The 27,518-nt window shown below is 45.3% G+C and overlaps 1 pseudogene; it reads left to right on the forward strand.

The window, feature by feature from the left end:
* Positions 1-1,432: 1,432 nt before the first annotated feature.
* LOC127620697 (4-galactosyl-N-acetylglucosaminide 3-alpha-L-fucosyltransferase 9-like) lies at positions 1,433-2,534 on the forward strand (annotated as a pseudogene).
* Positions 2,535-27,518: the final 24,984 nt, after the last annotated feature.

Genomic DNA, 27,518 nt, shown 5'->3' on the forward strand with positions numbered 1-27,518 from the left:
AGGCCAACGCCCAGATGTCCGACATGCTTGCCCGGGCCGCCACCAGTGTGGGGCTGGACTGGAACTGGTGATGCTGGGTTGGTCTTTGGTTTCTCTGTACCAAGGAGGATGGTAGTGGATTTGCGCGGTTGCCTAGGGTCTCTCCTCATCTCCCTTCTCTGCACTGACAAAAATTTAGACTGACTGGTATAGTCAGTGTGGTCCTCCTGTACTTGAAGCTCGTACTCAAGCCAGTCCGCAAAGTATAACAATGTGGGGATGGTGACATAAAGAGGATGAGTATACCTCTTGAAACTGGACCTGAGATCATGTGGCAGTTTGTTCATCAGTCTGGATACGTGTGACCCACACTCCAGCTCGACATTGCCTTTCTGGCCCAGCTGTTCCAACATACTAACCAGGGAATGAGCTTGGAGTCCAAACATGCGGAAAGCTTTCACATCTCCCCTGTGAATGTTTGGTCCATCCATCAGTTCTGCAGTGCGTTGTAAGACTAGCTGATGGGGCTGGCCATACATTTTGTTGAGTGCTCTTATGGTGTTTGTGAAAGGGAAGCTTGAGATACTATATGAGTCCGCCACAAGTAGTGCTTCCTCCAACTTAGTGGGTTGGTGGGTCTGTTAGGAGCCTTGTGTGACAACAGCTGAGACAATTACTGAAAAACATTTTCATTTTGTGTCATTTCGTTCGTCGTTAACGAGAGGAACGTCTGCACCTCATTTATTGACCATGCCATGGTTTTGTGCACAGCCATTTCTTTTTACAATTCAAAAGTTGCGTGAACAAATGATACTTCTATCGCTGTTGCTAACTTTAAAACTAGCAGGCTGATGTCCTGTGTCGTAAATCCAGTGATGCTGGTAGTGACGATTCTCTCTGACCAATCAGTGATCTGCAGGGTTTTGACGTCACATTTAGTATTGGCGCAGCTCGCTTGGAACCTCGACCGAGGTGGTACTAAAAAAGTACCAGGTACCAGGTACTATCCACAGTGGAAAACAGTCGAATTAGGCTGTACCGTGCAGTGGAAAAGCGCCCCATATGTATCTTTGTATATAAAATATAAATATAAATGTGCATATCAACGACAATGATTAGATCTTATTCATCCATGTGTTCATTTAGTGCAAAACTGTAAGGAAACATGCCTTTTTTATTTTTAAATAGATTTGTATTTAATGCCTTTAAAATATTGAATCTACTTGGCTACAGTGGATGTTTGCATGAAATGATGGTTCCACTACTTAAAAAAAAAAATTGTCAATAGGCTAAAAAATGTTTAGATAAAATGTTTAAAGCCCTATATCCAACAAATTAATTGCATCAAATTTTTCCTCCATATTGTGCAGCCCTATTCAAAAGATTTATACATTTGTTTGTGTCTGTGAAAAGAGTGACCATTTACATTTGATCCTTTTCTTTAGAAAAGAAAATGACAATCATAAGAGGATATTCGTTGTGCCATCTGGTTGGTTTGTTGACAATTGCAGTCCTCATCTTGCTACGTTTTGTTCTGGTCCTCGTCTAAGAACTATCCAACTCAACTGCCAATTTCTAAACAGCACTCAGATCAAAACAACACAATGTGCAACAAATTCCTTCCTAAAGCAAAGGAAGAGAAACCAATACTTTTGTTATGGTTCTGGCCTGAAAATTTCAGTTTTAACCTGAGTGACTGTCAAACTATTTTCAATATTGATAGTTGTCTGCTGACGGACAATAGATCGCTCTACAGTAATGCAGATGCCGTCCTCATTTATCACAAGTCCATTAGTTTGGATCTGTCCAACCTTCCTCCATCTCCTCGTCCTCCATTCCAGAAGTGGATATGGTTTAATCTAGAATCACCAACCAACACACAGAAAAAACCAGGTCTGGAAAAACTATTCAACCACACTCTCAGCTACAGACAGGATGCCGACATTTTTACACGGTTGCACTTGACCGTTAGAAAGAACGCAGACGAGGAGTTTAGAATTCCCAAAAAGGACAAACTGATCTGTTGGATTGTAAGCAACAATGCTCTCTCGACAGGTGTTGGAACAAGGAACAATTATTATCAAGAATTTAAAAAGCACATCGAGATACATATGTTCGGGAAGGCGTATGGAACGTTCCTGGATCATACGAATTACTATTCTACCATAGCGAGCTGCAAATTTTATCTATCCTTTGAAAATTCTATCCACAAGGACTACATCACTGAGAAGTTCAATGGACCGCTTGCTGTAGGTACTGTCCCTGTGGTGTTGGGTCCTGACAGAAAGAACTATGAAAAATTTGCGCCTGGTGACGCCTTCATTCATGTGAACGACTTTCCAGACCCAAAGTCACTAGCGGAATATCTGCTTCAGCTGGACAAGGATGAAGATGCATATCGCAGATACTTTAACTGGAGGAAACATATGTTTGCAGCACCTCATTTACTACAGCAACAAGAGTTTGATCTGCCTATCTGTACTGCCTGTGATTATATAGCAACTAACAAGGGATATAAAGAAATCTCTGATCTCTATGAATGGTATTACAATTAATCTATACTCCTCGATTTTTCTTTTTTTTTTACAAAATAAAAGGTTGTTAATTGGGTTGAAGGTATTTTGATAATCAGGCTACTGTTAATGGATGTAAAAGTGATGCTGTAAGTAATTTTAGCTGTTGTAACTTCTATGAGCCATTGATTTAGCCATGCCCCCTCTTTCCATCACATTGCACTGATACCACTGAAACTGACACAAAGCATGTTCCCATGGACTGCCTCTACAGCAAAACATCAACGCCCACCAGGGCTGAACTGGTAATCTGGCATACTGGCATTTTCCTGGTGGGCCGACGTACTCTTGGGCCGATCAGAGGCGTGACCATCGTGGAGAACCGAGCGGGCCGGTGGTTCCGCCACGAAACACAAAATTTGGCTCATGTAAATGTAAAATTTAAATATGTAAAAATGCAAAAGACATTCAAAAGGTTATCTGTAGGGGGTGCAAAATAATTCAGAGGTCATGATGTATATCTTGGTTATAGGATGGCTATTTTCTCTTAATTCTGTATTTGACAGTTTAATTAAATGTTCTTGTCAAAATGGTGTCTAATCAAATGAATTCATTAAAACTTGAATCAAATTAAAATTGCATTATTGTTTTTATCAAATGAAGTGCTTTCATACAAAATCCTCACAGCACAATCGGAAACAACACTAGATAATAGATAAGTGCTCCACAACAGAACATCACACATGTTTGACATTGCTTTATTATTATTTAATTACAGTAAACATTACATTACTATACGGTAGTAATATATTGTTGTCTTTATTTTGGCATGCGGCATATAAGCAATCTGGTTAGGGCTGGGGCGGTATGGATTTTTTCTAACCGCGGTTGAAAAGCAAGATATTACCGCGGTATAGCGGTAAACCGCATTAAATACATTACATTGGATCAGAGATCCAGAGATCCCCCCCCGACAGACTTTGGCGCACACATCAGAAGTCGCTTTTGATAGACAGACTTTAAATATTGTCACCTACATCCGAAGAAAAAAGCCGAGCACAATTTTAAATAGTCAAATTTTCATGAAGCAGTAATTTGGCATGAACTAATCACTGTATAGATTTCCTTATTTAAGATTATTCTCAGATACATTCGCATTGAAGATGGGTCAGACATGATTTTGACCACTTTATTAGCTTAAGTTTTGTTTTGTAGAAAGCCTTTCTTTAACTTAAAATTTCGTTTTGTATAAATTGTATCTTAATTTTAATCACTGTTTCATTAACTAATTGCCTGGAATGAATAAATAAGAAGCAAATATAGCAGACATATAATCAGCAGCAGGACGTGGAAGCGCCGATGCGATCTCTTGCGCGTGAGCTCTCTCATAAATGAACCGAAACTCGTGGCTAGGCCTACTGCCTCACAGACATGAGAAATAAATAGAAATCTTAAAATGCATTTTAAACAAAATTCAAAACAAAATTATAAAATTTTAGGCTACAGTAGCCTAGTAGTCAGGTTTGCCGATGTGCGTTACTATTTATTTATTTATTTTTATCCCTGTGCGCCAATCGAAACGGACTTCACTGCTGATATTCTGGGGATACAACATAGCCAATAGGCTATAGCCTACTAGGGACTTTAGCCTCTAAAATATCTTTGCTGCATTGGATCAGTCTCCTTTCTAGAACAGCCAAGAGCTTTCTAGCCTCACGGCAGCAGCGCCTTGCATCGCTCAGACCTTAAAACAGTCAGCGCCATGGATGCGGTTTTGAAAATTTATCAGAAAACGTTGGTGCAGACAGATGAGTTTTGTGATGCGGTTGCGGATTAAATAATAATAGCCCATCCGCGCATCTCTAATACAAATGGAATGTTATTATGTGTCATGGAACATTGCGCTCCCCAACTCGTGAAAGGTCGGATTTGCTCCATATTTTGATAAGTTTTGTTTAGAAAACCTTGAATCCATGTAGGCTAATATCATTAGACATAATCCATATCATTAGAATCAATGAATCCATGTCATTAGACACAACGTGCACACATGTGCGGGCCAATGTTTTTTTTGTTTTTGTTTTTTTGCGGTGACGACGGTGACAAGCTCAGACCCGCGGTTGGAGTCACGTGACCGCGGTATTGCGGTAATGCGGTAACCGTCCCAGCCCTAAATCTGGTTACATGTAACATACATGTCTATCAAAGACATATATTTCACTACTACTGTCTTTGAGTACAAAAAATATGCTGGTTGTATTCAGATGTTTGAGAGCTTTCCAACGACATATAACACATGATTATTTGATCAATTGGTTTTTTCACAGATTACAATAATATGTGCAGTGCAAAATTATTGATAAATTATAAAAACTGAAATTTGCAAACCAATTACAAGCGTTCCAAGAACATTTTAGTTAATGCCTGTATTGTAAAGTTCAGCTTCTAAGCTTTAAAACTATACCTACTTTGTGTTGGTCAAGACCACTTCATATTTTTCTGATTCTTTTTTTCCTGACCAGCACGTCCATCCAAACGTAAAGGGTTAAATTGCAGCATTTTGCAATGTAATAATCACACTAGGACATATCCCAATTTTAATGTGAAGATTTGTACATTCAAACATTCATTTGCATCCTAAATATGTAAAATTCCTTGACATTCCATGTTTTACGGCTAATGACATTTTTATTAAATTTATGCTTTCTGCCTTATTATATGAATGGTTCCACATGAGATCAGTAAAAGAAGCTGTTTTAAACTTTATGATGATAATTGAAAGTAAGATATATGCAGTATAAAATGTTGCATTCATAGCTGCAATGCTAGCTAGCATGCTAACCTTTGTCATTGTATGCACCTGTTACCCTCAGTTATTGTATTTTATGAGGACATTTGTGAAAAGTATCCAGGTAAGATCATGATTATTTTAAAGGAAAGACATTTGATGCAACAACAAAAGGTGAGTGTTGGGTGTCAATAGGAGTGTTACTATGGCAGACAGATAACAGGATTAGTCAGTGGGCAGAATAATAGTGAAATGTATTTTAGAGGCACACCGATGTGCCTCAGGTGTGAATGCCTTACAAACTGCAGACACACATATAAGTGGAGCAGCATATAAAAAATGTTTCCAACTGGTATTACAATGTGTATCAGGTGATCCGGTCACATGTGTCTGGTGAGACAAATCACTGTTTACACCTGGTCGTTTAAATGCATCTCCAATGACCTCTTGTGTTCGGATTTGGAGGGGAGGGTCTCTTGTTTCATGACAATATAAATCATTCACTATGTCAGTGTGCTACTGCATGATATTAAAAGCACAACAAACTCAAAAAAGACAAAGAAAGCATGAAAAAAAAAACAGTGTGCTGTTTCTCCCAGATGCTGTTGAAATGTAATCTAAGGACAAATGCAACATGTCAAGCAGAATTATCTGTTATTTTAGTAGATTTCCTTTATTAAAGGAACTTCAGGTGTTCGTGCTTGTCATCTGTGTTGATATCAGACAGCAAATAAGATCTGTGAAGCTCTCGTGATTGTGTATTTACTTGTTTTCCCAATTCCCAATGAGCTCTAAGTCCTTGTGGTGGCATCGTGACTTGCCGGGTGGTGGAGGACGAATCTCAGTTGCCTCCACATCTGAGACCGTCAATCCACATATTTTCACTCAGCACACCCTGGATTTGAACTTGCAACTCCAGGGGTGATAGTCAATACTCGTTGAGCTACCCAGACACCACATATGTATCCGCTGTTTTACATTTTCTGATCAGATGTTTATTTCCTTTTAAAGCTGCTCATAACCAGCTAAATTTAAACTCTTTAGTTTTATTCCTTTGTTTTTCATTCATCTGTATTGCACAGCGGGTCCCGCCTCGTCGTAAACAAAGACTGCGATTTACTGTGTGCGTTATGCGACCAGGTTATATAGTAATGTTGACACAGTTAGATCTTCGTTCATTTTTCGAATATTTGGAAAAGCTGGCCGATATTGAGATTACCTCTCAAGCTTCCCCTGTAAGAGTGCTCTAGATTGATCAGCATGATTGAAAGGGGTGTGTCAGTGTGTGTCTACAAACCAAAACCTATTGGCTAGTTTTAAAAATGGGGCGAGTAGTTTGACATATCCCGCCCCCACTTCCTGTTTCAGTAGGAAATACGTTAAAACAGTAACTCCAACCTTGCTTGTCAAGGCACTTCAGGGCAACTTTAAAGGAAACCGAATGGGAATATGACATTTTACTTATAAACCCCTAAATAACACTTAATGGTTATTTTCTGCAACTCCTTTACATTTAAGGGAAACTTTTGGGTGTTCTTAAGGTAAAATTACACTTCAGATGGTTTATGCAACTGGGCCCAAGTATTTTAAAAGTTCATATGTGACATTATTCTTGTGACAGGAAATAGCGAATGAGACAACACTCCGTATATCGAACGGTGTTGCCATGGTGACGCGATACATTAATGTCAAAAATTGGAAAAAGGAAGTGTTTCCGTATCTTCTGCATGCATTGCATTTACATCAAAATGAAGCCAACTGTTTGTCCTTGCAGGCTGATCACATTGATGTGGCTATTGTGGGTCACGGTCGTAGCACCACCAACTGGTGGAAGGAAGTGTGCCACTTTTAGCAGACTTTGAAATATCCCTCATGTTTAACTGACTTGATTTTTATTTTATTTATTTTTTTATGTCAATACAGTGCAGATTTAAAATTCTAAAGGGTTTCTTGATATATTAAATACTGTTGCCATGGCAACACATTAAATGTTGTTATTATATATATATATATATATATATATATATATATATATATATATATATATATATATACAATTTCTCCCCTTTTCTCCCCAATTTGAATGCACAACTCCCAATGAGCTCTAAGTCCTCATGGTGGCGTAGTGACTCTGAGTGATGGAGGATGAATCTCAGTAGCTTCCGCATCTGAGACAGTCAATCCGCACATCTTATTATGTGACTTGTTGAGCGTGTTAACGCAGCGACCTAGCACATGTGGTGGCTCACGCTATTCTCCATGGCATCCACACACAACTCACATACATCACCCACTGAGAGCGGAAACCACATTATGGTGACAAGGAGGAGGTTAAACCAATATGATTCTACCCACCCTAGCTACCGGGCCAATTGGTTGCCTAGGAAGCCTAACTGGGTTCACTCAGCATGCCCTGGATTTTAACTTGTGACTCCAGGGGTGGTAGTCAGTGTCAATACTCGCTGAGCTACCCAGGCCCGCATTGTATGATTTTTATGAAAATTCAGCTGTATGTTTGGTAATGAGGGCTAATCACATTTATGTGGCTATTATGGGTCACAGTCATAGTGCCATCAACTGGCAGCAGGAAGTATGGCACTTTTAACAGACATTGACATTGCCCTCTTATGTTTACATGAATTGCTTGCAAAATACTTTAGAATAACGTTAAGACACTGCTGATGAAATATTGTCAAGGGATATTTGATATTTGAATCACAAACATGCTGCAGAAGGACAACTCTAGCCATGGCTTTAGAGGAGGCGACCCCTCTGGTAGAGTGAGCCCTGATACCTACTGGCGAAGCTTGTACATGCCGCCTCGTATGCCAGGGCAATAGCGACACGTCAATGAAATTGACCAGAATTTATAGCCTCTGCTGGTGACATCATTGGATGCACCTGTAGCAGGGCTATAAATACTGTAGATGCGTCACAGGTGTATCGTCAGGTACTTTGTCTGAAGAGCAGTCCTGGGGCATGCCAGTGCGGCAATGAAGTGCAGCATCTCGTTCCGCTTTTATCAGGGAACAGGGGTTCCAGTTAAGTAACCCGAGACGTTCCCTGTCAAAAAGCTACACTTTGATGCTGCGCTGATTTAGCGCTTTGGTAACGAGAACACCCACGCCTGTGGATGTCCGGATCCCTTACGTTTGTGTAGTTGTGCTCACAAGAGCACAAGAGGTCTCAGACATGAGTTTGTGATGTTGACTCAAGGACATAAGAGTTGCATGAACATCCAAACTATAAAATCTTATGAATGTGTGCGGAGAGGACCAGCCTGCCGCATCACAAACATGCTGCAGAGGGACAACTCTAGGCATGGCTTTAGAGGAGGCGACCCCTCTGGTAGAGTGAGCCCTGATACCTACTGGCAAATCTTGACCCGCGCCTCGTAGGCCAGGGCAATAGCTTCCCTCACCCAATGCAACATAGTCTGCTTGGTGGTGGCTGCCCCCCTGTTGCGGCCCCCATGGCAAACGAATAGTTTCCCTGACTTACGCCACTGGCTATTGCGGTGGACATAAGTCTGAAGTGCACGGACTGGACAAATTTTGTGAAGTCTTTCCTGCTCCGGCGTTGTAAACGGTGGGGGAGCAGAAGGCTTCGAGAGTGACTGGATGTACAGTCGAGAAAGGAACCTAAGGCAGGTATTCAGGATGATGTTGAAAAATTGCTTTAGACATTCCTGGGTCAAAATTTAAGCAGGCTGGCAAGACAGACAGTGCCTGTAGATCCTCAATTCTTTTTAGAGAAGTAATTGCCATAAGAAAAACCATCTTAAGAGTCAGGAGTTTATCAGATGCTGACTCTAGAGGTTCAAAGGGGGTCTCAACCAGACCCTCAAGGACTATTGCTAAGTCCCATGAAGTGATCCTGGTCCTAGCAGGAGGTCTCAGTCGCATGGCTCTACAAACGAATCTAGCGAGCAGAGGATGTCTCCCCAACGGCACCCCACCAATCAAGGCATGGCAAGCCGATAGAGTGGCCACGTAAACCCTGAGAGTGGCGGGGCATGTGCCTGCTGACAATTTTTTCTGCAGAAAGTCCAGAAATGAAGCAATCTGGCAGTTAACTAGATCTGCATTATGTGCACTGCACCATCTTTCAAAGACACCCCATTTACTGGCGTAACTTCTTCTAGTAGAGGGAGCCTTAGCACTTAGAATGGTCTCGATAACTTCAGGTGAAAGCCCAGTGTCCCTCAGTTGGTACCCTTCAGGGGCCAAACCTGAAGGTTCCACAGCTCGGGCCGGGGATGAAATATTGATCCATGCGCCTGAGACAGAAGGTCCCTCCTGTCTGGAATCGCCCAAGGCGAGCCGTCGAGGAGAGACATTATCTACAGTACCATACCCTGATTGGCCAGCTCGGCGCTATCGTGTCAAGACCCAGGGGGGCTGGGTGACTCTGAGAGAAGTAAAGGGGACATTGCGCTGTCTGTTGAGAGGCAAAGAGGTCCACTTCTGCCCTGTAAAATCTCAAACAGATTCGTTCCACTACCTCTGGGTGGAGTTTCCACTCCCCCGTTGGTATTTTCTGTCCGGATAGTAAATCTGTTCCCACATTCAGGCATCCAGGGATCTAAACTGCCCTGACTGACAGGAGCTTGCCCTGGGCCCAAAGGAGAATCTGACATGCCAGAGTGTTCAGCTGGCGTGAACGTAGACCTCCTTGATGATTTATGTAAGAGACTGTTGCTGTGCTGTCCATCTGCACCAGGATATGGCAGCCTCTCAAATGCTGGAGGAAGTATTTCAGGGCCAGAAATACAGCCATCAACTCGAGGCAGTTGATGTGCCAATCGAGCTGATGACCCTCCCATTCCTCTTGAGCTGGACGACCACTTAAGACCGCTCCATAGCCTGTCAGGGAGGTGCGTAACCCTTATTAGCCTTAGGGAACTGGCCCTTGGATGAATTCCCCTGGCTTTGAGCCACAACTGAAACAGTCTCATGTGCAGAAGGCCCAAAGGGATCACAGAGGATGCAGTTGCCATGAGACCTAGTATTCATTGAGACTGATGAACAGTGCAACCTTGGCCGAGCCTGACTTTGCGCAGGGTGTTCTGAATGGACACGATTCGAGCAGGAGACAATTGTGCCTGCATCGTGATAGAATTCAATACAAAGCCCAGATATGTAATTCCCTGAGTGGGAGAGAGAGCGCTCTTTTTGACGTTGAGTCTCAGACCCAGAGAAACCAGATGAGCTAAGACAATATCCCTGTGCTGAACAGCCAGTTCTTGAGACTGTGCTAATATCAGCCAGTCATCTATGTAATTCAAAATGTGGATGCCCCGGAGTCGCAAATGAGCCAGTGCTGCATCCATGCATTTCGTGAATGTGCGGGGTGATAGGGCTAGGCCGAATGGGAGAACCCGATATTGGAAGGCCAATGGAGGGATTTTCTGGCGACAGGAAACTACACTTGGAAGCAATACGTGAGTTTAACAATAAAAATTCTTGGTTCAGAGGATCCTCATCTCCCTACCCTGAACCCAGCCTTCAAGCCTCCCACGCCTGAGTCTGCTCCATGCCATGTCACAGCCACGGTTGAGTTTGCTCCACTCCATGTCACAGCCAAGCCTTCCGCGACTCCTTGCTCCAAGCCTGCCGCGGCCACGTCTCGAAGCCTTCAACAGCCCCTGTCTCCAAGTTGAATGATATGCCACTGATGTCGGCGCATAGGACCATGAAGACCCTACCTCACAAATTGTCAGTGCCCACACCTGCCACGGTCAACGAGTCAGTGCCCACGCCTGGCACGGCCAATGAGCCAATGCCCACGCATGCCACGGCCTTTGAGCTGGAAGCCTTGTCCATCCCAGAGCTATATCCAAGGAATAAGTCCTGGAATTAATCTAACAATACTATGTCTTCTCTTTGTTTAATGAACTAAGTAATTAAATGAAAGAAGTTAAAGTATGGATAGTAAGATGAGGCCTCAAAGCTGTAAGTCAGATGCAGAGAGCCAGAGAGCTGAGCTGTTAGTCTGAAAACCAAACTTTAAGTTAAGGTCTTTATACATTCTTGAGACTGTGCCAAGAAAGACTTCCATTCTTGGTAGAGCACGTTCTGCACAACTGGTGCTGATAACTTCAAGGTATTGAAGAGCAAAGGCTGCGGTTAAGTGGCCTTGCATGTTGGGAACCGGGTGGAAACACCAGCACTAACACAAGTGTGTCTTATCCTGTATGTGCAAGACTCCCATCTTCACATTGCTTGAAACAATAACATCTATAAAAATTGCACCAAGCTCTCAAAATTCAGCACTGTAACCTCATCAGGTCAAAAGGGCAACAAGTTAATATACTAAGAGTCTAAAATGTATATACTTTGTCCCAAACAGCCTGGTAACATGTATACAACACAGGAATACAAGGAATACAACTTTATCACAAAACACCCAATTTCACAGTTTTTTGGCCCTGGCACAAAATGACCAGCTAACATAATTTCAGTAATCATATCAGCAGCACCTGGGAAAGTGTGAATGAGTACTAGTCAGGGGAAATTTCCCTATCATACTGATTGTATTATAAGAACAGACTGATTGCTATAAAAGGAGGGAAGAAGTGCTTCCAATCATTGTGTTCTTGTTAGCAAAAAAAAAAAAAAGATGTGCAGCCATCATCACTTTGCATCAAAATGGCCTCACATGCATGGAAATTGCTGCAAAGAATATTGCACCTGAAAGAACCATTTACCCGATCTTCAAGAACTTCAAGGAGAGAGGTTCAACTGCAGTGAAGAAGGCTTCAGGACGTCCAACAAGTGCCAGGACCGTCTCCTCCTGAGGAGTCAGCAACGGAATCGTGTCACCACCAGAGCAGAGCTTACTCAATATTGGCAGCAGGTTGGTGTGAGTGCATCTGCACGCACAGTGAGGAGAAGACTTTTGGACAATGGCCTGGTGTCAAGAAGGGCAGCAAAGAAGCCACTTCTCTCCAAGAAAAACATCAAGGACAGAATGAAATTCTGCAGGAAGTACAAGGATTGGACAGCAGAAAACTGGTGCAAAGTTATGTTTTCTGAAGCCCCCTTCTGACTGTTCGGGACATCTGGAAAATCGATAGTCCGGAGAAGAAACGGTCAATGCTCCATGAGTCCTGTGTCTTGCCAACAGTGAAGCACCCTGAGACCATCCATGTGCGGGGTTGATTTTCACCCAAGGGAGTTTGCTGTCTCACAATTCTGCCCAAAAACACTGCCATGAATAAAGAATGGTATCAAAACATCCTGCAAGAGCAACTTCTCCCAATGATCCAGGAGCACTTTGGTTATTCATTTGGATCCACACACATTTGTTTATTCATTCACTGCTAGACACGTCCTGTCAGCCACCCCACAACACATCGGAGCAGAGCAGAAACAGGGTAAACAGGCAGAGGTTCGGGGCAGGCAGCAAAACACAGTAGTAGAATTCCAGGCAGAGTAATCAATAGACAGGCAGCAAACGATCGTAAAGTGGTAATACAAGGCAAGGTCAAGACACAGGGAAGGCAATGCAATTAATAAAAAAACGCTCAGAAATGTAGCCGGGGCAAACAAGACTTCGCAATGAGTGAACAAACAGACAGGGCTTAAATAGTGAGATGATGAGGAACAGCTGTGGGGTAATCAGACCAGGTATGCAAGCTTTTGGGAAATGTAGTCCAATGTTAATATTCGGGTGAGAGACAGACCCCCGGTGGCCGATTGAGGAATCTTCACCGGCATTCGTGACACATACATACTGTAGCACAGAGGGCTCTACGGTGAGAAATGTTATTACAATTTACATCAGAACACATAATTATGACTCTGGGTATAAAACATCACTCGAGAGGGCATCGGTTTTCCCATAGTATGTTAAGACATCCTCATATGTGAGCTTGGCCCAATCCTTAACCTCATAAATCATGTCAGGGAGACTGTCAGCATCAAGAATCATAAGAAATGGTACATGATCAGACATGGATGTCCCATACAAAATTTTCACTGATTGCAAAATGGCATGGTCAAACCATGAGGTTGTGTGCCAGGGTTAACTTATGTAAGAATAGCTATCTGCAGATAAAAGCAGTTGACTGGATAAAATAAGATCCATGGAGTGGTGGCGGCGTAGTGGGCTAAAGCACATAACTGGTAATCAGAAGGCCGCTGGTTTGATCCCCACAGCCACCACCATTGTGTCCTTGAGCAAGGCACTTAACTGCAGGTTTCTCCGGGGGGATTTTCCCTGTAATAAGTGCACTGTAAATCGCTTTGCAAAGCGTCTGCCAAATGCATAAATGTAAATGTAAACATTGAGCATCTATCTGAAAGATCAGTGTTCATATCACAAACCACATAAACACTTGTAGAATGATTGTCATGAATAAAGGAATTTATAAAAGCAAGTCTATTCAAGTATTCATTCTCATACTGTTGACACTTGTAAGGTGTATACACTGTAAGCCCGTTTATCGGTCCAATGGCGGTCTCCAATAATACGGGTGAAGGTCTCTGCGCATTACTGTCTTTCTTGTTACGCAACACAACAAGATTAAATGAAATACATTTTCTCTTATGTATTACCTTGTTATTTCATCTGACTCCATAAATGAAAAAGGTTTTTAATGATATCTGAGCATCATTAAAAGTGAGCGAATGTTTGATTATTCTTTTAACTCCTTTAATTATATTTTACCCGTTTAGATTAAGAAACTATGTTGAGGTCCTTGCGTGTTTTTCTCTACACCGCGGGTCTCACGATCACAAGCGGCCAGTATTGGATCATCAAACAGAGGTAATTGCTATATACCTGAGATCGGTCACATTCACGCTCACACAATCAAATATACTTCAGTATAGCCCCCATGGAATTGCATACACTTGAATTTAATTTAACGTTTTATTCAGTAGAGGTCACGGCCACTATTACAGATGTAAGTTGACCAACATAACTTCTCTTGTAATAGCTTTGGATTGGCCATGCGTGATTTCCCACGTACACTTATCTGGAGAAATCAAAACAGAGGTAAGACACACCCGAATTTAGATTGGTCAAGCAGCATTTGCTGTTCTAAACGGAAATTCCCTTTTGTCTTTGCAAACCAAGTACACTTGAATTGATGCCACATATTAGTCGTCACTAATCTGACACAGACTTGTGGTAACATACGAATCGTTTAATCTTTTGTGAAACACAATGTCAGAGTCAGTCAGAATCAAATCAAATGTTGACAATTTATTGACCAGGTAACAATCAATTCATCAATTCCAATTAGACAGTGATAAGTCAAAGTTAGACATTTTATCAAAACATAAGAAATTCGAATTGCAATCACCTGATATAAATTACACACAGTCACTGTGTGGGATCGTCTGACTACAGAGAACCCTGAACAATGTGTCACATCTCCTTAAATACCCAAACCATGAACAAAGGGAATTTTGGGAGTGGTTAGGTTTGGAAGTCCTGGGGACTGTAATGCTGAGTAACGAGGCTGACGAAGAGGTGCGGATCCAAATGCAGTTTGAACTTTATTTAGCTGAATAGACAGGGCAAAACACAAAGCAACAACCCACGATGGGGAAAAGAAACGTAAACTCGATAAGGAAACCACGGTAGACACAAACAGGGAACTAGGGAGAGAGCGCACACACCAGGCTAACATCAAACGACGATCGACAAAGACAGCACAAAGACACGGGGTATAAATAGACAAACGTGGGAAAGGTGGCCAATGAAAGAACAGAACTCAAACAAGGTAACAAGGTGATAAACAGAAACCAAAGGCAAATTAACCAGGGCAGGTGTAAACAATGAACAGTGAATACGAACGCTAACAGAGGGTTGTGGAATCAAATAAAGGACTAAAGTGACAACAAGATGGAAAACGAGAGGGCAACAGTGAAACGAGACAGGGTGGACTATGGAATTAAATAAGGGACTAAAGTGAAAACTTAAGAAGTGAAAAGTGACAAGATAGAAAACAAGGGGGCAACAGAGAGACAAGACAGGTTAATCATTACATAGCCCCCTTTAAAGATCGGATTCCAGACGATCCAAAACAATAAAAAAAACACAAAAGACAAAAAGACCCACAAAGAAAAAAACAAAATGAGGGCACCAGGGGCACACACACAGAGACAGTCCACGGGGGTACAAGGGGCACTGCGACAGTCCACGGGGGCCATTAGGCAGTCCAGGGAGGTGGAGAGGGTAGACTGGTAGACCATGGAGGCCGAGAGGGCAGGCAAGCAGTCTATGGGGGTGTGTCAAGGGACCAGGGTCAGGTGGCCGCAGAACAGAGGCCGGTTTAGATGGCCCGGGAGCTGGCCACCTGGCAAGGACAGGGACCGGGTCGGGGGCCTGGGAGGAGGCCACTGGGCAGGGACTGGGTCAGGAGGCCAGGGAAGAGGACTCAGGACAGGAACAGGGGCAGGAGGCCTGGGTGGAGGCCACAGGACGGGAACAGGGTCAGAAGCCCTGGGAGGAGGCCACAAGACAGGGACTGGGTCAGGAGGCCTGGGAGGAGGCCACAGGATAGAGGCCAGCTTCGGTGGCCTGGGAGGTGGTCGTGGGCCAATGGCCGGTTCAGGGGACCTGGGAGGTGTGGCCACTGGGGAGCTGGCGGAGCCGCGTGAGGCGGAGCCAAGGAGGACCTCTGAGGCGGGGCAGTCGAAGACTTGGGTGGCGGCGCCAGCAGGAGGCATAGGCAGGGCCGCAGGAGACCCTGGGGGCGGAGCAGAGGCAGGCAGAGCCATGGTGTACCCTGTGGGCGGAGCCGTAGAAGGCTTGGGAGGCGGCCGTGGAAGGCTCGGAGACGAGCCGAGGAGGCTCGGAGGTGGAGCCGGGGAGGCGATGCGAGAAGGCTCAGAAGGCGGAGCCGAGGGAGGCTCGGGAGGCGGAGCCGAAAGAGGTTCTAGAGGCGGAGCCCTAGAAGGCTCTGGAGGCTCTGGAGGCGGAGCCGTAGGAGGCTCGGGGGGCGAAGCCCTGGAAAGCTCAGGAGGCGGAGCAGAGGGAGGCTCTGGAGGCTCAGGAGGCGGAGCTGAGGGCGGTGGCGCCGTAGACAGTTCTTGAGGCGGAGGCCTGGAAGGCTCCGGGGACAGAGCCGAGGAAGGCACAGGAGACGGAGCCAAGGAAGGCTCAGGAGGCGGAGTCGCAGGAGGCTCTGGAGGAGGCTCGGAAGGCAGAGCCGTGGATGGCTCGAGAGGCTTGAAGGGTAGAGCCCTGGGAAGCTCGAGGGGCTTGAGAGGCGGAGCCCTGGAAGGCTCGAGAGGCGGAGCCCTGGAAGGCTCGAGAGGCTCGAGTGGCGGAGCCCTGGAAGGCTCGAGAGGCGGAGCCCTGGAAGGCTCGAGAGGCGGAGCCCTGGAAGGCTCGAGAGGCTTGAGGGGCGGAGCCCTGGGAGGCTCGAGGGGCGGAGCCCTGGGAGGCTCGAGAGGCTTGAGGGGCGGAGCCCTGGAAGGCTCGAGAGGCTTGAGGGGCGGAGCCCTGGGAGGCTCGAGAGGCTTGAGAGGCGGAGCCCTGGGAGGCTTGAGAGGCGGAGCCCTGGGAGGCTCGAGAGGCTTGAGAGACGGAGCCCTGGGAGGCTCGAGAGGCTTGAGAGACGGAGCCCTGGGAGGCTCGAGAGGCGGAGCTCCGGAAGGCCCGAGAGGCTTGAGAGGCGGAGCTCCGGAAGGCCCGAGAGGCTTGAGAGGCGGAGCTCCGGAAGGCCCGAGAGGCGGAGCCCTGGAAGGCTCGAGAGGCTCGAGAGGCGGAGCCGTAGGAGGCTCAAGAGGCTCTGGGGGCGGAACCGTCAGAGGCTTGAGTGGATCGAGAGGCGGAGCAATCGGAGGCTCTGGGGGTGGAGCCGTAGGAGGCTTGGGGGGCGGAGCCCTGGTAGGCTTGAGAGGTTCAGGAGGTGGAGCCCTGGGAGGCTTGAGGGGCGGACCCCTGGTAGGTTCGAGAGGCGGAGTCCTGGAAGACTCGAGAGGCTCGAGAGGCGGAGCTCTGGAAGGCTCGGGAGGCGGAGCTCTGGAAGGCTCGGGAGGCGGAGCTCTGGAAGGCTCGGGAGGCGGAGCTCTGGAAGGCTCGGGAGGCGGAGCTCTGGAAGGCTCGGGAAACTCGGATGGCTGAGCTCTGGAAAGCTCGGAAACTCGGATGGCTGAGCTCTGGAAAGCTCGGAAACTCGGATGGCTGAGCTCTGGAAAGCTCGGAAACTCGGATGGCTGAGCTCTGGAAAGCTCGGAAACTCGGATGGCTGAGCTCTGGAAAGCTCGGGAAACTCGGATGGCTGAGCTCTGGAAAGCTCGGGAAACTCGGATGGCTGAGCTCTGGAAAGCTCGGGAAACTCGGGAGGAGGAGCCCTGGAAGGCTCGAGAGGCGCTGGCTCTTGGACGGTCACGGCCATTGGCTCTTGGACGGTCGTGGCTACTGGCGCTGGCTCTTGGACGGTCGAGGCTACTGGCGCTGGCTCAGGGACGGTCGAGGCTACAGGCGCTGGCTCAGGGACGGTCGAGGCTACAGGCGCTGGCTCAGGGACGGTCGAGGCTACAGGCGCTGGCTCAGGGACGGTCGAGGCTACAGGCGCTGGCTCAGGGACGGTCGAGGCTACAGGCGCTGGCTCAGGGACGGTCGAGGCTACAGGCGCTGGCTCAGGGACGGTCGAGGCTACAGGCGCTGGCTCAGGGACGGTCGAGGCTACAGGCGCTGGCTCAGGGACGGTCGAGGCTACAGGCGCTGGCTCAGGGACGGTCGAGGCTACAGGCGCTGGCTCAGGGACGGTCGAGGCTACAGGCGCTGGCTCAGGGACGGTCGAGGCTACAGGCGCTGGCTCATTGGCGTTTGAGGCTTGCGGCACTGGCTCATTGGCGTTTGAGGCTTGCGGCACTGGCTCATTGGCGTTTGAGGCTTGCGGCACTGGCTGGGTTACCGTGGTTGGCGAGGATTCGGGCTCGCTCACGGTGACATGCATGGGCTCTAGCTCGCTCACCGTGACATGCGTGGGCTCTAGCTCGCTCACCGTGACATGCGTGGGCTCTAGCTCGCTCACCGTGACATGCGTGGGCCGGGAGGCGGAAGCCCGTCTTCTCCTCCTTCTCCGGGCAGACGAGGAGGACCGCGCTGGCTCGTTGACCGGCGCGAAAGGACGAACCACGGGCGAATGGAGGGTCAATTCTGCGGGAGGCGCTACGGGGTTCTCCTCGATGATGTCCACAGTTAGATGAGAACCGCAGATCTGTAGGGTCTCCTCAACGAACGCGTTAAGCGTCCAGTCGCGCGTTGCCGGTGGCAGCCGCTCCTTCAGCCCATCATTCAGGTTGCCTCGGAAGAAGACCACGAGAGAGTAATTAGGAAAGTCTGAAATGTTTGACAGAGCCAGAAAGTCGTGGATGTGGTCTTCTATAGGTCGGTCCCCTTGCTTCAGGCTGAGCAGATCGTAATTCGCTTGAAAAACTGCTGGATCCATAGGTGGTCGATCGTTCTGTAATGCTGAGTAACGAGGCTGATGAAGAGGTGCGGATCCAAATGCAGTTTGAACTTTATTTAGCTGAATAGACAGGGCAAAACACAAAGCAACAACCCACGATGGGGAAAAGAAACGTAAACTCGATAAGGAAACCACGGTAGACACAAACAGGGAACTAGGGAGAGAGGCACACACCAGGCTAACATCAAACGACGATCGACAAAGACAGCACAAAGACACGGGGTATAAATAGACAAACGTGGGAAAGGTGGCCAATGAAAGAACAGAACTCAAACAAGGTAACAAGGTGATAAACAGAAACCAAAGGCAAATTAACCAGGGCAGGTGTAAACAATGAACAGTGAATACGAACGCTAACAGAGGGTTGTGGAATCAAATAAAGGACTAAAGTGACAACAAGATGGAAAACGAGAGGGCAACAGTGAAACGAGACAGGGTGGACTATGGAATTAAATAAGGGACTAAAGTGAAAACTTAAGAAGTGAAAAGTGACAAGATAGAAAACAAGGGGGCAACAGAGAGACAAGACAGGTTAATCATTACAGGGACATACCTCATTAACATACAAGCAGGGATGAGGACAGACCTCCAGAATTATAAAGCATTTGGCAAAGACCTTATAACTTTGTTGTCATTAAGTTTTACAAACCTGGGAATAAGAGCACTATACCAGATGCACTGAGACATTTTAAATGATACCAAACATGTTCCACTAGTTAGATTATTGGTATACATCACATATTATATTTTGTTGCATGTAGATAAGGAGGGGGGGCAGATGTTTGTGCCTAAATTGGCCTGAGGTTAGATAGAGGTCAGATGTGAGATTTGGGTTTTATTGTCCTTGCTCAGCAGGATGTGTTGACTCAGGCGAAGATGTTCTTCTGTGTGAGAGTTTTTATGACTTGGTTCTCGTCAAACACCACCGTAGTGTCAAGATGACCAGAGGATTGCATTTCATTATCTGGATGGACATTTGTTTAACTAATCCCACAATAATACAGTGCAGCCAAAACATTCACTGCTCAGAGACACAATCCAGGCTGAGCCCCACACAGAGCATACAAAAGTTGTAACATCCAAGGTTTTACCCCACTTACCAACCACCAGATGAAACCCTCTCCTGAATACTAACTCCTCTGTACCGTTTCTTCATTGGTTACTTCTTGTTTTAATTATATAAATACCATACTGTTTCCACTGTCAAGATGCAAATTATTGCAGTTCACCCTGCCTTACCAAGTGTTTTTCCATTGCTATTACTGATTGTTTGCATGTTATGACCATTGTCTGTTTTCCTGGATCATGGATCTAGCTGGTCCTATTGACCCAGAGGCTAAAGATGGTTTTGGCATTTACTGATGACTACTCATGTGCAGTGTTTGTGTACTTTTTAATAGCTAAGAGTGACACTGTAAAAGCTACTGAAAAGTTAATCGCTGATACAGCCCCTTATGGGACCATCTAGTGTGTAGATCAGATAATTGCAAGATGTATACACCTAGAGAACAATCTACCAAAGATGTTGTGAACCTATGCTGGTGATCACAGTACAAATTACCCGAAGAGAAATAGGAGAGCTCCCCAGTATTTGACTGATTATGTTTCTGATGTTGAATGTGATGACCAGATCCTAAACAATGTTGACTACTGTTACAGAGTGTGTGACATACCACAAACATTCAATGAAGCTATGAGTTCAAGTGAGTTACAGATGTGGGCTAAGTCTATGAAAGAGGAAATAGACACAGGCGTGGGCACTGGCTCGTTGACTGTGGCAGGTGTGGGCACTGACAAAAAATGACACATTTACCCTAAGGGACCAGAGGTTAAACATGCGGTGGGGGTTAGATGGGTCTATGCTGTCAAAAATAATGCAGATGAGACCGAAACATACAAGGCCAGATTACAAAGAGACTTTCTCCCCAACATCAGATATCACTTCAGTACAAGCCTTGATGCAAATGGCTGCACATTATGATTTTGATCTCCACAAGATGGATGTAAAACTGCCTATTTACATGCTCCAATTGATTGTGAGATTTACATGGAACAGCCAGAAGGATTTTAAGTGAAGTCAGACATAGGTGTAAAACTAGTCTGTAAACTGAACAAGTCACTGTATGGTTTAAAACAGCCAGGAAGAAATTGGAACAAAATGTTACATGACTACCTCCCTAGAGTCACATCCACAGAACATCTTTTCTGTTAAAACAGCAATGACAAATGGAGCTTTGATCATCTTTCAACAAGGACACGAAAACTCATGTTGATATACTGTAAGATATATTTTCCTTCGATCAGCACTCAATGATGGCAAAGTGACAATTGAGTATTGTTCCACTGAACAAATGGTGGATGATGTCATGACTAAACCAGAGGCGAAGTTTAAATTAGAAACTTTCCAGAGTTTAATGTTTGGTATGTAAAACATGAAAAACCATGCAAAACTGTATTCATGTGTTATGATGTTACAATGGTATACAGTGTTGTACAGTTTGAGAGCAAGTGGGGGTGTTAACATTTGTAATAGGTGTGCCCTCATACTGCTCTCATCATGTGTATGTGACCTGTCTTCCATAAATGGAAGCTGGTTCCGGTTCAACGGAATACCTAGTAGCAAGCATGTTTTTTGCCTACGTATGAGTTAATAAAGTTTACAGGTTATCATATTTGGAAATGGCTGGGCCAACAAGCTCTGTTGGTCCATACAATGCAAGTGAATGAATGGTGACCAGAACCGCAAATCTCCAAAAAGCACATAAAGTAAGCATAAAAGTAATCCATTAACTCCATTTGATAAATCTTTGTCTTCAGAAGTTAAAAACCAATCAATATTTAATCCTTTTTTTACTATAAATCTCAACTTTCACATCTGTAGGTCACTGTGGCAGGGCGGAGAGCGGGGCCGGTTCGTGATCATACACACCTGGTCCCTTATCAGGCTAATCAAGCCTCCGAGAGGGATAAAGGTCGACTGCGGAGGATGGTGCGGGAGAGAGAGATAGTTTACGGACATGTCCGTCATGTGTGTGTTTGTCTCCTGTTTCAGATTATTATTAAACTGTTATTTATGTTGAAAAGCCGGTTCTCGCCGCCTCCTTTCCATCGAACTATGTTACACTGGTGCCGAAATCCGGGAAGGAGGAGGGATGCGCCGTAGTAGAGTTCTCGCCACTACGGAGCAGCTGCGGCCATCTGCTGGGGGATGAGGAGCCCAGCCGCCTGGAAGGGGACGACAACCGCCGACCACGAGGGGAGAAGAGGCTCCTAACCGACCGCCTGGAGCGGTCAGGGTCGCTGCCAGGGGTGGAGGAGTCGCCTACCAGCCGTTGAAGCATGGCAGGGTATGAGACCGCCGACCTCGAGCGGGGAGGGGCTCGCTGCCGACCGCCTGGAGCGGGAGAACCGCTGCCTGGAGCGGGAAGACCCCTTCTGTTCCCCGAGAATGTGGCGGGGTGTTCCGTCCGCCAGGGGCTGGAGGTCTGCCTCCGATCCGCCCGGAGAGGCGCGGCTGTCGTCCGTTAGAGGGTGGAGAAGTGACAGAGGAACAAGCTATGGCGTATCGGCGAACTGGCGAGTAAGTGTTTTTTTTATCTCTCTCTCCTCTCTCTCTCTCACTGCTGCTCCGCATTGGGCTTTTCCCTCTCATTTAAATTTTACAGTGTTTTTTTTGGGGGGGGGGGGTAATACACTGTTACAGGAAGTACCCTCCCTATTTAATTATTTCTGTTTCCCTCCCCTTGTCCCCTCCTTCGTCCAGGTAGACTGGGATGACCTGCCGGCAGACTGGGCAAAAAGGCACGCCCCTCCCCAGGGAAAGAGGGGGGGGTGTACGTCATGCCGAGGGCTCCCCTGCCTGAGAGAACGAGGGAGGAATGTAGCAGGGCGGATCTGGCATCTGTGGGGTTTGCTGGACCAAAAGTCTGATCCACGGCAGCCCCACCTCACAACTTACAGTACTTGACGGATCTGCTGATAATGTAACAGAGTAGCAAAGAGCAATAACAAACTGTGCAATAAATATAATGCATTTAAAACTAATTAAAACAATATTAATTTGTGCAAAGTGGCGGAAGCATTATATCGGATATTACAGTGCCAGTTTACAGACATTCGGACGTTGTACGGGAAGGGTTGAGCCCAGGTCTGGGTCACCTATATATTTCAGGCACTGAGAGATTTTGTTAGCAGGTCCTGTCCCTCACTGATGCATTTTTCTGTCCCTTAGATTTGTTTCAGTTAACCAATAAGAAAATGCTTTACAATCACCCTTAAATAGCCCTAAATAATCTTTTCTGCTCCTTTTTAGTAATTGATGCTCTTTTTCCTGATTTGCCTTTTCTTTTTCTATCCCTTTCTCTTTTAATTGTTTAAATTGTTTTGTGCTAAAGCTTCCAACCTTCGGAAAACCACATTCAGCTACCCAGATCTCTAATTGAGCACAGCTGATTAGTCATATCTGGGATGGCACAAAAGAATCCAGCAACACTTACAGTGTAACTCTTTATTATACTTAAAATTAATAACAGTAACCAACGCGTTTTGGCATGTAGCATCCATATCTGGACAGAGGTCTGGACCTCTATTGCTGTCATTATTTTTTCAAATTCATTCCCATTTTACTTTTTTACTTGAGATAGGCAATTCTTTAGAAGTTCCAAACTTTCCCTAGTACTCGTCAGTATAAAATAATCCCTTTTATCATATTCAAAATTAGATTTATCAATTTACTTACCCGAAAGTTCACCTTTGTCTGTGAGTTTTCCTCTTTCGTTTCATTCTTTGGATGGTGCATTGACCTGACCCCATCCTCAGGCGAGGTAGGTGAGGTTTATGTTTCTCAGGGACTCTAACCCCGACTGTGGACAGCTTTATCCTTCAGCACTGAGTCCATTGTCGTGTCAGCTGACCATCTTGTTCATGACTGCCAGCTTTTGGTGGAAATTCTTTAATAAAGGACTCAAGAGACTGTGGTGCCTTTAATATACTTGCAAGCAGACTTAAACCATACAGAGAATTCACTCTCAGGTAATGAGCAATGAAAATCCCAAACTCTCCAGGCTATATGGGTCCCATGATGCAGCTGGACTCCATCACCCTGCATTTCTGACAACAGACTGACGTACACAGTATAATTTGTTTCTCTTTTATCCCACTTGACCCTATCCCTTCACATCTTATGCAAGCTACCTCTCCATCAATCTTACCCGCACTCACACACAATATCAACACATTTCTCACAACAAGAAACTTTCCCAATACATTAAAGCAGGCTTGAGTAACCCCACAGCTATAGAAACAACACATAACCCAACAGTAGTCAAAACTGCAGACCAGTCTCTCTTCTACCTTTCCTGTCTAAAACTATTGAGAGGAATGTATTCAACATGTTGTCTGCTGTTCTCTCACAGAACAACTTACTTGGCAGACATCAGTCTGGCTTCAAAAAGGGCACTCAACATAGTCTTCCCTGTGAATGGCAAGAGCTAACTTCAAATCATCCATCCTCATCCTCCTTGTCTTGTCTGCTGGTTTCCACACAGTGAACCACAAAATTCTCCTGTCCACCCTCTCTGACCTGGGCATCACATGAAAAGTGCTTGGATGGGTTAAATCATACCTCATTGGAAGATCTTTCAAGGTCTCCTGGAGAGGAGAGGTGTCCAAGTCATGCCAGCTGATCACTGGTGTTCCTCAAGGATCAGTGCTTGGACCCCTCCTCTTCTCAATATAAACAACATCACTCGGACTGATCAATGAGGCCCATGGCTTTTCCTACCACTGCTATGCAGATGACATACAATTCTACCTGTCATTCCAGCCTGATGATGCTACTGTCTCAACTCATATCTCTGCATGCCACTCTGAAATTTTGGCCTGGATGAAGAAACACCACCTTTAGCTCAACCTTGCCAAGACAACTCCTCGTGATTCCAGCCAACCCATCTGTTGACCGCAACCTCACTATTCATTTGGTTCAACTACACTAACAGTTTGGTACCTGGGAGTGGTCAACTTCATTTTAATGCCCACATCTTAGGTCTGGCAGATTCACGTTATACAACATCATCAAAATCAGACCTTTTCTGTCTGAATATGCTGCACAGTTCCTGGAAAAAACTGCACAGTTCCTGGAAAAAACAAAGCATTCTGTAATGCTTTGTTGGTATGCTTCCCAGCTAACACAATTAAGCCACTGCAGATGGTCCAGAATGAAAATGTCTGTGGGAGAGGGAGAACAGTAAGGCTCGTCACCTGGGTTGTATTACTCTAACAACTGTCTCGCATTATACAGGTGAAACTCGAAAAATTAGAATATCGTGCAAAAGTTCATTAATTTCAGTAATTCAACTTAAAAGGTTAAACTAATATATTATATAGACTCATTACAAGCAAAGTAAGATATTTCAAGCCTTTATTTGATATAATTTTGATGATTATGGCTTACAGCTTATGAAAACCCCAAATTCAGAATCTCAGAAAATTAGAATATTACATGAAATCAATAAAAAAAAAGGATTTTAAATACAGAAATGTCGGCCCTCTGAAAAGTATAATCATGCATATGTACTCAGTACTTGGTTTGGGCCCCTTTTGCATTAATTACTGCCTCAATGCGGCGTGGCATGGATGCTATCAGCCGGTGGCACTGCTGAGGTGTTATGGAAGACCAAGATGCTTCAATAGCGGCCTTCAGCTCTTCTGCATTGTTTGGTCTCATGTCTCTCATCTTTCTCTTAGCAATGCCCCATAGATTCTCTATGGGGTTCAGGTCAGGCGAGTTTGCTGGCCAATCAAGCACAGTAATACCGTGGTCATTGAACCAGGTTTTGGTACTTTTGGCAGTGTGGGCAGGTGCCAAGTACTGCTGGAAAATGAAGTCAGCATCTCCATAAAGCTTGTCTGCTGAAGGAAGCATGAAGTGCTCTAAAATGTCCCGGTAGACGGCTGCGTTGACTCTGGACTTAATAAAGCACAGTGGACCAACACCAGCCGATGACATGGCTCCCCAAACCAACACAGACTGTGGAAACTTCACACTGGACTTCAAGCATCTTGGATTGTGTGCCTCTCCATTCTTCCTCCAGACTCTGGGACCTTGGTTTCCAAATGAGATGCAAAATCTGTTCTCATCAGAAAAGAGGACTTTGGACCACTGAGCAACAGACCAGTTCTTTTTTTGTCTAGCCCAGGTAAGACGCTTCTGACGTTGTTTGTTGTTCAGGAGCGGCTTGACAAGATGAATACGACATTTGAAGCCTCAGTCCACTCCTTGTGAAGCTCCCCCACACATTTGAATGGCCTTTTCCTGACAATCCTCTCCAGGCTACGGTCATCCCTGCTGCTTGTGCACCTTTTTCTTCCACACTTTTCCCTTCCACTTAACTTTCTATTAATGTGCTTTGATACAGCACTTTGAGAACATACAACTTCTTTTGCAATTACCTTTTGAGGCTTTCCCTCCTTGTGGAGGGTGTCAATGATGGTTTTCTGCACAACTGTCAGGTCAGCAGTCTTCCCCATGATTGTGAATTCAACTGAACCAGACTGAGAGACCATTTAAAGGCTCAGGAACCCTTTGCAGGTGTTTAGCTGATTAGAGTGTGACACTTTGAGCCTACAATACTGAACCTTTTCACAAGATTCTGAATTTGGGGTTTTCATAAGCTGTAAGCCATAATCATCAAAATTATATCAAATAAAGGCTTGAAATATCTTACTTTGCTTGTAATGAGTCTATATAATATATTAGTTTCACCTTTTAAGTTGAATTACTGAAATTAATGAACTTTTGCACGATATTCTAATTTTTCGAGTTTCACCTGTAGTGATGGTGGAAGGAAACCTGATAAGGCACGCCAGAGTGTCAGAGTGAGAGAGAGAGAGAGAGAGAGAGACCAGAGACTGTTCTTGTGTAGCTATGCTACAAATATTGATGCAGCGATAATCATTTCCATTGCATATCTTGTACATGTTAACGTGAATAAATATGTGGGAATTCCACGTGTTATGAACGCAGAACTTGTGGACATTTTAAAAATTGTGCGCAATATACACAATCCTGTGGCAAATTTAATGCTCTGCCAAATCTAAGTAATATATTAAGAAGAAATCATTATCTAACACGCACAATAGGGCTGGGCGATATGTAAGAAATATTTTTAATAAAAAAATATTTCGATATTCAACACCGTACCTCCACCCATCCAATTGCGCACTTCTTAGGGTTTGCTGTGAGCCCTGCTTGTCACAGCAACCTCAGAAGTGCCTTCAGATGCTGCATATGCTGCCGCCAATCATTACTGTAAATAATGATATCATCCAAAGAAGCAGCAGCATAAGCAGTGGTATACGCAGCGTGCAGGCTGAAACTTAGCCAGGCCCCAAACAAACTGAACAGAAGGGTCACAAATTGGTGTAATCCAAACGGTGTGGAGAAGGCCGTTTTTTTTCTTGGGACATTTTCGTTAAGGGGATCTGCCAAATCCAGTGTCAAATAAAAGCGAGCCGAGCCCAAACAAGCAGTTCGTCAATAAGAGGCATTGGATACGTGGCAAATTTAGACACTGCATTGACCTTTCTATAATACACACCGAACCGGACAGATTCATTGCTCTTAGGTACCAGAACCACTAGGCTGGTCCAACCACTGCGGGATTCTTCTATTATGCCCATATTGAGCATGGCCTTTAATTCTTCCCGTACTACTTGTTGTAGGGACGACTACATACCACTGCTCTTGGGTTAGTCTCAATGTGGTTTTATGAGATTAGTGAAGCCGGGGAGAGGCGAG

The sequence above is a fragment of the Xyrauchen texanus genome, chromosome 27 (assembly GCF_025860055.1).
Source record: "Xyrauchen texanus isolate HMW12.3.18 chromosome 27, RBS_HiC_50CHRs, whole genome shotgun sequence".
NCBI classification, from domain to species: Eukaryota; Metazoa; Chordata; class Actinopteri; order Cypriniformes; family Catostomidae; genus Xyrauchen; species Xyrauchen texanus.